Source organism: Excalfactoria chinensis, chromosome 4 (genome assembly GCF_039878825.1).
Source record: "Excalfactoria chinensis isolate bCotChi1 chromosome 4, bCotChi1.hap2, whole genome shotgun sequence".
NCBI lineage: Eukaryota > Metazoa > Chordata > Aves > Galliformes > Phasianidae > Excalfactoria > Excalfactoria chinensis.
The window spans coordinates 21,887,398-21,897,066 of record NC_092828.1 but is presented as its reverse complement, the minus strand read 5'-3'; the positions used below and the strand labels follow the sequence as shown (position 1 = coordinate 21,897,066).

General features: G+C 41.6%; 1 long non-coding RNA gene across 1 annotated transcript; it reads right to left on the bottom strand.

Moving 5' to 3' along the window:
• Window positions 1-914: 914 nt before the first annotated feature.
• LOC140252066 (uncharacterized) lies at window positions 915-9,000 on the bottom strand. The gene is made up of 3 exons (XR_011903525.1): window positions 8,973-9,000; window positions 7,517-7,638; window positions 915-1,309 (listed from the first exon to the last, which is right to left on the bottom strand). It is a non-coding gene; the product is annotated as an uncharacterized lncRNA (long non-coding RNA).
• Window positions 9,001-9,669: the final 669 nt, after the last annotated feature.

Here is a 9,669-nt window from a genome sequence, read left to right as displayed (position 1 = left end):
AGGTCCCATTATGCCACAGAGGGGCTGCAGCTGGAGCTCAGCACAGCCCCCACACCTCCGGCAAACGCTTTAGTGCTCTGCAGGACCTGTGCCAGAGATCTCTGCCCGTTACAAGATGGAGTTACCGGGCAGATGGAAGCGCTCCAAAGCAGGGCTCTGCAGCAGAAAAAGCAGCAGATTACAGTCCTCAGCTGAAGGCTGTTTTTCTCCTCCCTAGCTGAGAGCAGAAGGTGCTCTCAAAGCACCCATGGTGAAGAGGAAGGGCAGTGCAGCTCTGCCACTCAGCACAGCTGCACATAGCGCAGCTTTTCTAACCTAAGAGAAAAGAGATCTAAAAATGCCAATAAACCTTACTAATAGGCACAGGCTGAAATTAGAGCATTGCAGAGAAAAAGGTTCGGTTAAAAGAACCACAGCTTCTGTCCCTCACAAGCTGACAATCTGTGAAAGCAGCCAAATCTTTCTGAGAGAAAAAAAAGATTGGATACAAACAAGCAAGCAACCATAGATTGCTTATAAAAAAAAAAGAGTGCTGCACACGCAAGAGCTCGGGGGTGATGAAGAGGACACAGCAAACAATGCCAGCTCAGTCTCAGCAATCCTTGCATCACATCCCAATGCGTTCATCTCCCTGCTTTCATTTCTCTCCTGTCCCGAGTGAAGGGTTTGTGTTTAATAACATCGTTTGCATCAGTGTGTCCCAACTGACCAAGGTACTGGGGCTGGGAGAGATTAGCATGGTAATCTCATTCTGATGGATAAAATTAGCAGAGATATTCCCCTGAATGGATAGCTGCCATTGGCGAGCTGCCGTGCTTAGAATCAATTACTAAATTACTTTGAGCTCTAAGTCGACAGTAACAGAAAAAAATTGGCATCGACCGAAGTGAAATAAGATAAAAAATATGCGATCATTAAATCTCTCACTACTATTCGCGAATGTGGCTCACAAGAACTGCACAAAAAATAAGGCAGAATTTAATTTTTAACAGTGGTCCCTGTCATCATTTCAACCAGCGCTGCGTGGTGCGTCAGGCAGAGCCCAGCCCTCCTGCTCAGCTTCCTGGAGGTCAGGGCAATGCATGGGGACCAGGGCCAGCAGTGTGCAAGCAGAGGGGTTGGACAGGGCTGTGCCAGCAGAAACCCTTCCTTTGTGCTGCAGTTCTTGCTCCTGTATGTGCTTAGTGCTTTGTAAAGCATTAAGAAAAGGCAGGTTCCTCTTCCAGTGAACACGCAGGTTGGGGCTGTTCAGTGCACACGTGCAGTGTACACAATTCACAGCTGTGGCTAATGCTCCGTGTTACCTGCTCTAACATAGGGAAAAAAAACAGAATTAGTATGATTACAGGAAAAGGGATCTCTAGAGCAGCATCATGCTGTTCATAGCACAGTCAGGGGTATCCCCAAAATTTAGGCTTATACAAGGTCAAAAATCTCACATCTTCACCACTGGCAAAAATACACAAAATCCATTTTTACCACCTACTGCTGGGCACTCTGCAGTGACAGAGAAGGTCAGAAGGAACAGAGTGTATGTTATTTTTACTAAGCTTCTGGAAGTGAAGATAGACTTCAGAGTTCTGGCTTTTGGGTGGCCCAGCCACAGGCCTGGCTCTTGGACAACCAGGATTTGGTTGCTTGTCCACTTCAGTGCACCTGGAGACCTCTCCCATTGCTGGCTGCTTGGCAGCCCTTACAGACTCTAGGCACATAGTGTAAATAAATGCCCAGTCCATCTTTACTGGATTAGAAGTGCAAGAGAGAAAAAAGTACCATGTTACTCAGAATGCAGAACTCAGAATGTTACGGAGCTTCAAAACAAAAAGTAAACTAAAAGAAATCCAAGTGAAACACATCTAGTTAGATAACAGGGATGTAGTAATAAGGAATGTGAAAGAACCTTTTATCAGCTTTAAACAGTGGGAATCAAAGTTGCATAAGTAATTGATAATATTGTTAGCACAGTATACATATCAGCTGTCGGGATATTATGAGGACTGAATCCAATCTCTGTTGAGGGAGTCAGGGTCAACATCATTAACTATAGATCCTGTCCTGGTTTACATATAGAGCCCTCGGGCCAAGTGTCTGCCAGATACATCTCTATAGATGTGCATAGCTATAGGACATACAGGGGGCTAATCACACACATCAGTAATAGACAACAAGCTTTTGTTTATCTGAAGGTTTACTGGAATTAACTGATTAGTGTCAAGTTGACACAATAACTTTTGTCTACAATGTAGTAGATCATTTTGATGGTTTTATTGATGGAGTGTTGTCTAATGTAAATTGTAAGGGTAGCTGAATGAAGTAGGAAAGATTTTAGTTAAACAGAAATTCAAAAAGCCACTAGGAAGCCTCTTTTTAAAATGTCATGTTCTGTAGCCCTACAGATGCCATAATAATGGTAACAGTGATGGCAACAACAGTAAATAAGGGGATTTAAAATGGAAATAAATGCTGTCTGCTCATAATTTACCTCTAACTTAAACCTTCTGATAAGAAAACTAACCTGCATTAAATCTGCCATCTCTCCTTCACAAAAATAGAGTCAACCTAATGAAACAAAAGGGGAAATGAAGTAACGTATTTGTCTAAATCCCAGAGTGGCCCCATTTGGAACAAAAGCATGAAAAATATTTAACAGAAGATATCTGTTGTGGTAAACAAATTAATTCTTTGTGTGGATTCATAATATTCTATTCCTTGTTTGGTGTAATTATATTAAGATATTAAGAAAAACACTACTTAACACTGATGCGTCAAATTGCTTCTATGGACGGGTCTAAGCTTTCTACTCTCATGGTTTCACAACAAGGCTTGGAGCTCATGCTTTGCAACTGCACGTAAACATATTCATCTTCCAACATAAATAACAAAAGGCTTTTCTGACCCAGCTATTAGATTATCTGGTGCAACTGCTGGACAATCTCCTTGCAAGTAAGCTCAGGGAATACAATGATTATGTCGTGAGCGCTTCAAATATCAGAAAGATGCTGTATGGTCTAAAATACTTATATTCTGCTATAAATAATGGAAAACTAATTCACATTCTCTTATAACTTCAAGATCACCTACTTTTTCTTTCCAGGCACAAACTGTTCTCCCCACAATAGCAACTCAAAACAATTAGGCTAAGACAAGGGGGATACTGTGCGTCACAAAATGAAGTAATTAAATTTAGGCAGTATTATCAATGATGCCCAGTTCCAACCATTGAGGCTGCAGTTAGTAACCCCAGTCTGTCCCTCTATCAAAAAGCTATTTATTCTTCATTACTGGCTATTCCTGGCTTATAGGGATCTATTGTCATTAGAGCAACTTATAGGAGGAACAGTTAGCACAGTGGTATTATGGAAATAGCCATTTCACAGCTCATGGGCGAAGTAGCATTGACTCAGAGCCTTCCAGCCATTGTCAGACATGGTGAAATTTCATCTGTATCATTTATCACCATTGAGGATTCATTACATTTGCTTGCCTTATAGGAATGTAATAGAGAGTGAAATCGCATCACCAGAGAAGACCTTCAGCTTGGAGAACACATCCAAGCAATTCCTGCAGAAATCTATACGCAAAGTCTACATTTTAGATATGTACTACAGCTTCCTTGCTTCTCTCCAATAGCACACTTAGTAGTATTTGCTAATTATCAACGCACTACAGAGACTGATACTATCTGAGAGAGCATAGCACCCAGAACTAAGCTTTCCAAAGGTGTTTTCTCAGGTGCCTTTGAATCTGAGGATGGAGAAGATTACAAGAGCTTCTTACATGGAAAGCAAGGAAAATAAACGGATGCTTAGATAGGTTGTGTCATCCTTGAAGAAGCACAAATCAAGTAATTTATTTTGTGTGCTTCCCTATCTGAGCACACATTAACACACCCAAGAACTCACAGCTCATCTTCAGCAGCGTGTGACTTGCAGTTTTCTGAAGAACTCTGCCTCTCTGTTCTGAAGTGCACAATATTATTAAAACCTAATAATCGGTCAGAGCCTGGTATTCTGGTCTATTAGACACATTAAATCTACACTTCTTATGAAACTGGGCATATACCCTATCAGTCCATATTTCTGCCTAGTTATTGTACAAATTAGCTTGAGTTAATTTAATGAGGAAAAAAGTCTCAGTTTGGGGAAACACAAAGTTTCGGCTGGTTAGCTCTCCAATAGTCAACCCAAACACGCAGACACTTGGCTTTCATACAAAACAAGCTGTTTTTAGCCTGCTTTAAAAAGTAGCTCCTTGGCAGTGTTATAAACTTTCTGAAATAATTTTTATTTTAAACAAGATGTTAAAATATCTAGCAATTGATTTTCTATGGGCCTTCCACATTGCAATTTGCATCACAAAAGTCCCATTATTACAACCTCAAGTCAGAAGTGGCTGATAAGATGCAAATACAGTACATTGCTACTTATTCTTACAGAGAATCATCTTTCATATGAAGCAGAAAAGAACTTTGACATGTAGACATATATGTCAAGGGTTCTCAGCTGCGCCAGACAACACAAGCATGAGAAGAAAAACCCTTTGTGGTCCGCACAAAGGCCACGTACAACAACGATCACAGAACTCAGGATCTTGCCAGAGAGTGACAGCCATCTTCTGCACGGTTCCTCAGAAGTAGGGGTGGTCTATGTCAACTTTTTCTTGGGTGTGCATGAGGCTGTGAAAGAGAAATCAGTTCAGAGCTCCAGCCATGGAATTGTGGACATGGTCACCATGAAATCCATCCCAGCATCTCATTTCCTACAGGCAATATCCCAACCTCTTTAGCATCTACAAGGAGAAGGGAGCATTTGGATTTTAAGCTCTTGTATGAGAGGAAGTTGGATTTTCCAAAAATATTTCCTCCTCAGGCATCATAAATATCTAAGGTGTAGGGGGCAAAGTGGCGAGGCCAGACTCTATTCAGCAGTGTGTGGAGACAGGACAAGAGGAAACTGAAGCATAGGAAGTTATGTACAAATGTGCACAAGAACTTCTTTACAGTGAGGGTGATGGAGCACTGGAACAGGCTGCCCAAGGGGGTTGTAGAGTCTCCTTCTCTGGAGATATTCAAAGCCACCTGGTTGCCTACCTGTGCAATGTGGTGTAGGGAACCTGCTTTGGCAGGGGGGTTGGACTCGATGATCTCTGGAAGTCTCTTCCAACCCCTATGATTCTGTGATCACAGCTTGTCTCTTGTTCCATCCTCTTCTGTCTCCTTGCTTCCTTCTTCCTGCACACGTTTTCCAGGAAACATTTGAGCACGCTGCTGTCTCCTGCTTACCTTTCTTCCATTTTCACTTGTACATAACCCTCCAGAACAACTTTGGCCATGTCTCTTCCCATTTCACCAACAGCATAGCGAAAAAAACATAGCAATTGCTAACAGGCAGTAAAAAGGTGCAAATTCTTACTCCCAATTCCTTTGGCTCTGAACACATCCTAGGAGCCTGTTTTCTCTTGCAGTTTCTTTTGCCATCCCATTAGCATTGAAAAAGATGATACGTAATAACAGAAGATGCCACTATTTGTCACTAGGCTCACTGTGTAGGAGCAATACAAGGTCTCTTTGTGCCCAGTAAAAACATCTCTGGTTCACAAGTTCATCAAACTAAATAATGTGAAATTCATAGGTAAAATTCCATTTATGTAATTAATTTATATGAAGATTTTATCTTGATGGCAAAAAAATTGTATGTAATCAATCAGACCAAAAGGAAAAACCTGAGACAGACTTTATAGCACTGTACATCAAAATAATGTATTTGATAGTGATCTTACATTAGCATAACAAATCAGAAGGAAAGTGTCAAAATTATGACTAGTAGGGAGCTTAAAAGAATATTTTTTCATTACGATTAAATAATTTTGAGGATTGGCATAAAAAAAAATGTAATAATCCTGAGAGAGAGGTTTTCTATCTCCATGTAACATAAAGGCTGTGCATTATATAAAATGAGGGGCAGCAAAAAATTTTGCTTATCCCAGGATTCTAATTGCTTTATCTTGCCAAAATTTTTCATCGGGTCAAAAACAAAGACCCTCATTCAGTACTTACCAAGGCTTTCTCCAGGAAAATTCCCCTTGGCCTCATCATTTTCTCTGCAATTTTCACAGTGTTACAGACAACTCACAGCTGCCCCATGGTATAATGCTTTGGTCATGATATCCTGTTAGATGTGTTATACGCATGCGAGTCTGTTTGTATGATTTAACAATGTGCAAAACACGGAATAGTTATAATTTAAAGTGTAAGAGGAAAATGCTATTTCAATCACCACTAATTTGCATTCCATATCTCCCAAACATCATAATAATATTATAAGGTATTGATCCAAGCATGACCATTTGATTTCACATCAATACTAATATGACTTTTCTGTGATCTGTTGACAAGTGGGATTTTTTCTGAGTGAAATATATACATACCAACGCCTAACTACTTTCACTGGTACAACTGGATTCAGCTGTTCTACATGAAAAATCTCCACCCTTCTTTGACATAACAGTGTCTTCCTTATACAATCTGATGCCTAGAAACATATTCATCATCTTAAACACAGAGTCTGGGCAAAAAAAAGTGGTTATGCCATTCAGGATCAAGAGTCCCTCAAAGACTCATTCCCATTCTCAGTGAGGCTGTTCAAGACCTGACAAAGACTGCTGGAATAATGACCTTCTAGTGAGTTTCTCTAGAGTATGTAAATAATAAGCTTCTTTTAAACAGTTCTTGCTTTAGCAGTTTCTGTGTGAAGACACCAAAAATCAGATGGATCCCACAGCCGTGGTTCCTCTCTCCCACTGGACAGTCATACAAGATGACACTCAAACAGCCTTTCATCTTTTCAGCACTGCTGCTGTAGTTCTTCCTACTAAATCTATTTCTAACAACGTTACCCAAAAGTTTTAGCCTATACCATTTCTTCCCCTCCCCTTTTCTCCTGGTGGTTACCAGCTTGAAATCTCAGTGCTCAGAGATAATGATCCATCTTTGCTGCAGATACCCACAAAGAGATCCCCTTTCCCATCTATACACACATACCCTCAGAACCAACACAGTTTCAGATCAAGACAGCACTTTCAGACAGAGCAGACCTGAATCTTACTGATACAGAAAGCTTGAAGGAAAGAATGCAGACTGTCTGGAGAATGCACTAAAAAGTGCTGTTATTGGGTTCATCTCAGATTTATCCCTGAACCAGCCATCCCAGTTTCCTCACAGAAGTCACAGGACCCAAGGAACAGTCAGATTTCTACTTTTCTCAGGCAAGATACGTGTTCCATTGCCTGCCAAGACCTGAAAGTCATTCACAGTCTCAAAATCCAGGTAGAACCATAACTGTTCTTGGGGCACGGTTTTACCACAGGAGGGCCCCATGTCTTTCATTGACATAGCAGATCTGTGGCCCTTCTTTCCTATGTGAAGTTACAGTTAACGCTGAAGACTACCAATACGCTTAAGTAAGGTGAACAGATCCAGTCACTGTGTGGAACAGGTCAATACTGTCTCAACCCTTACCTTCAATCTCAAATGCCACTTTCCTGTACACTTTTGGATGGAGCCCGCACACAGGAAAACAAAGCCCTGAGAGCTTCAGGCTCATCTAACTTTGCCAGATTCTTCCTGTAAGCAGCAGTCTCCTAAAACAACACCGTAATGATGGAAGGAAAAAACAAGGGTAACTGCAATGAGTTTATGTTACTTAGAAAATGCATCTCCTCACTACTCCACACACACATCTGCAACACAATTACTGGGTAAAAACTTCACTGGGACAGGTGACAAACTCCAACAGGTGATGCAAAGCAATTTAAACTACACTGTGAACTTGCCAGGGTTCTGCCATCTCCTGCCTGGTTCTCCTGATAGGCTGTGTGTGAATGCAGTTTGTATTACTCTGTGCCCTACCATCTACCCAGCTTTGCACATCACTTTCTTTACTTTTGAAGATATCAGCATATTGCAGCATACAACTACAGAATCTGAAAACTCAATTAATGTGCTATTTACATGAGTATTAACTAGAACAATGCCTATAAATGCATTAAGAAAAAGAAATGTCTTCCTACAGATAGCAAATAAACTTTTAAGAACTGACCCAGTGCCAGTCCTTTCAGCGCCTGTCGGAATATAGGCAATTATTTTACTTAATGGCACAACACAAGGTCCCAGAGTACACACATAAACCCACATTTTCCAAGAGAGGCTTAACCATGGATTACATAAAAGGCTTCAGTGAAATCTGCAGTCTTGTTTTCATTTAAAGGTAATACCCATTCACATTCTCTATTAATGCAAAAAGATAATTTACCCTTAATTTAAGGGCCCTTCACATCAAGCATAATCAGCTTAAAGAAGACTTGTGGTCAGCATAAGAAAAGATGTTTCACCTCTTACATCTACTGCTTTTCATTCAGGTTCAGCACTGAATTGTGTTGCTTCTCTGCTGCTGTTTCTCCTCAGACAGCACTCACCAAGCACCGTCCCTTATTTTCTGAAGCCCTGGCAGAGGGCTCAGCCATCAAGTCTCAAGAGCCCCACAAGCACCCTTCTCATATGTCCTTAGCAAAAACAGACCATATAGAAGCCAAATTGAGCCTGTAATTTCATTTTGATTGCAATGAAATCAAGAGACTGTCATATGTGATTAGCAGGAAGGCATTGTTGTACTTCCCAAGTTAGCACATGGGGCCGAATAGTAGTAATTCAATTGATTGATTGGAATATTTTTTACTGGGAGGCTAAAAATGAGCAGCTGCCAGCATTATATTGTTTTTGCATAGGAGCTTGGGACCATCCATCACAAACTACTTGCAAATGAGAGTGCTACTTAAGTAACAGTATAGTAAATACAACCAGACTCTGGCAGGCTGCCTTATGGAAATAACAGGAGTGCTGCAGACAAAGCAAGGAGCCACAGGGCAAAGCCAACCCATTCAGAAGCAGCTACCACACCACTCAGGTTATCACCTACCTGTGGCAATAACATCAATACTAGAAAGTACCAGGAGCTGGCAGGAGGTGCACAGCTCCTCCTTTAACCATGAGCTAATTGCCCACACCTGAGTCTCCAAGAAGGTCCCAGCCCGTTGACCAGGTGCTTCTTGCTCACCATTAAAGACTGGCGCTGCTTTGACTTCTTGTTCTTGTGAGCAGAGAAGAGTAGGAATGATGCAGTATTATGCATGAGTCATAGAAAATCCCAAGTTGGAAGGGACCCACAAGGATGATTGAGTCCAACTCCTGGTTCCACGTGGGACACACCAAAAATCAAACCTTGTGTTTGAGGGCATTGTCTCCTTGAACTCCAGCAGCCTGAGGTCATGACTACTTTTGTGGAGAGTCTGTTCCACACCCACAACCCTCTAGTGAAGAACTTTTCCCTAACACTCAGCCTGACCCTTGCCTGATACAGCAATATGCTGTTTCATCAGGCACTGTCAGCAGAGAGCAGACAATGGCACTGCCCCTCTGCTCCCTGTGAGGAGCATTTGGTTACCATGAGGCTTCTCCTTAGCTCTGGGCTGAAAAAATGAAGGGACCACAGCTGCTCCCATACATCTTGCCCTACAGACCCTTGAAGACCTCTCTAGACCCCCCAGGAGCTGCTGTGCGCCTCAGAAGAGCCATGGAAGGGCTATGCTTAACCAATGGAGCAGCACTGCCTGCCA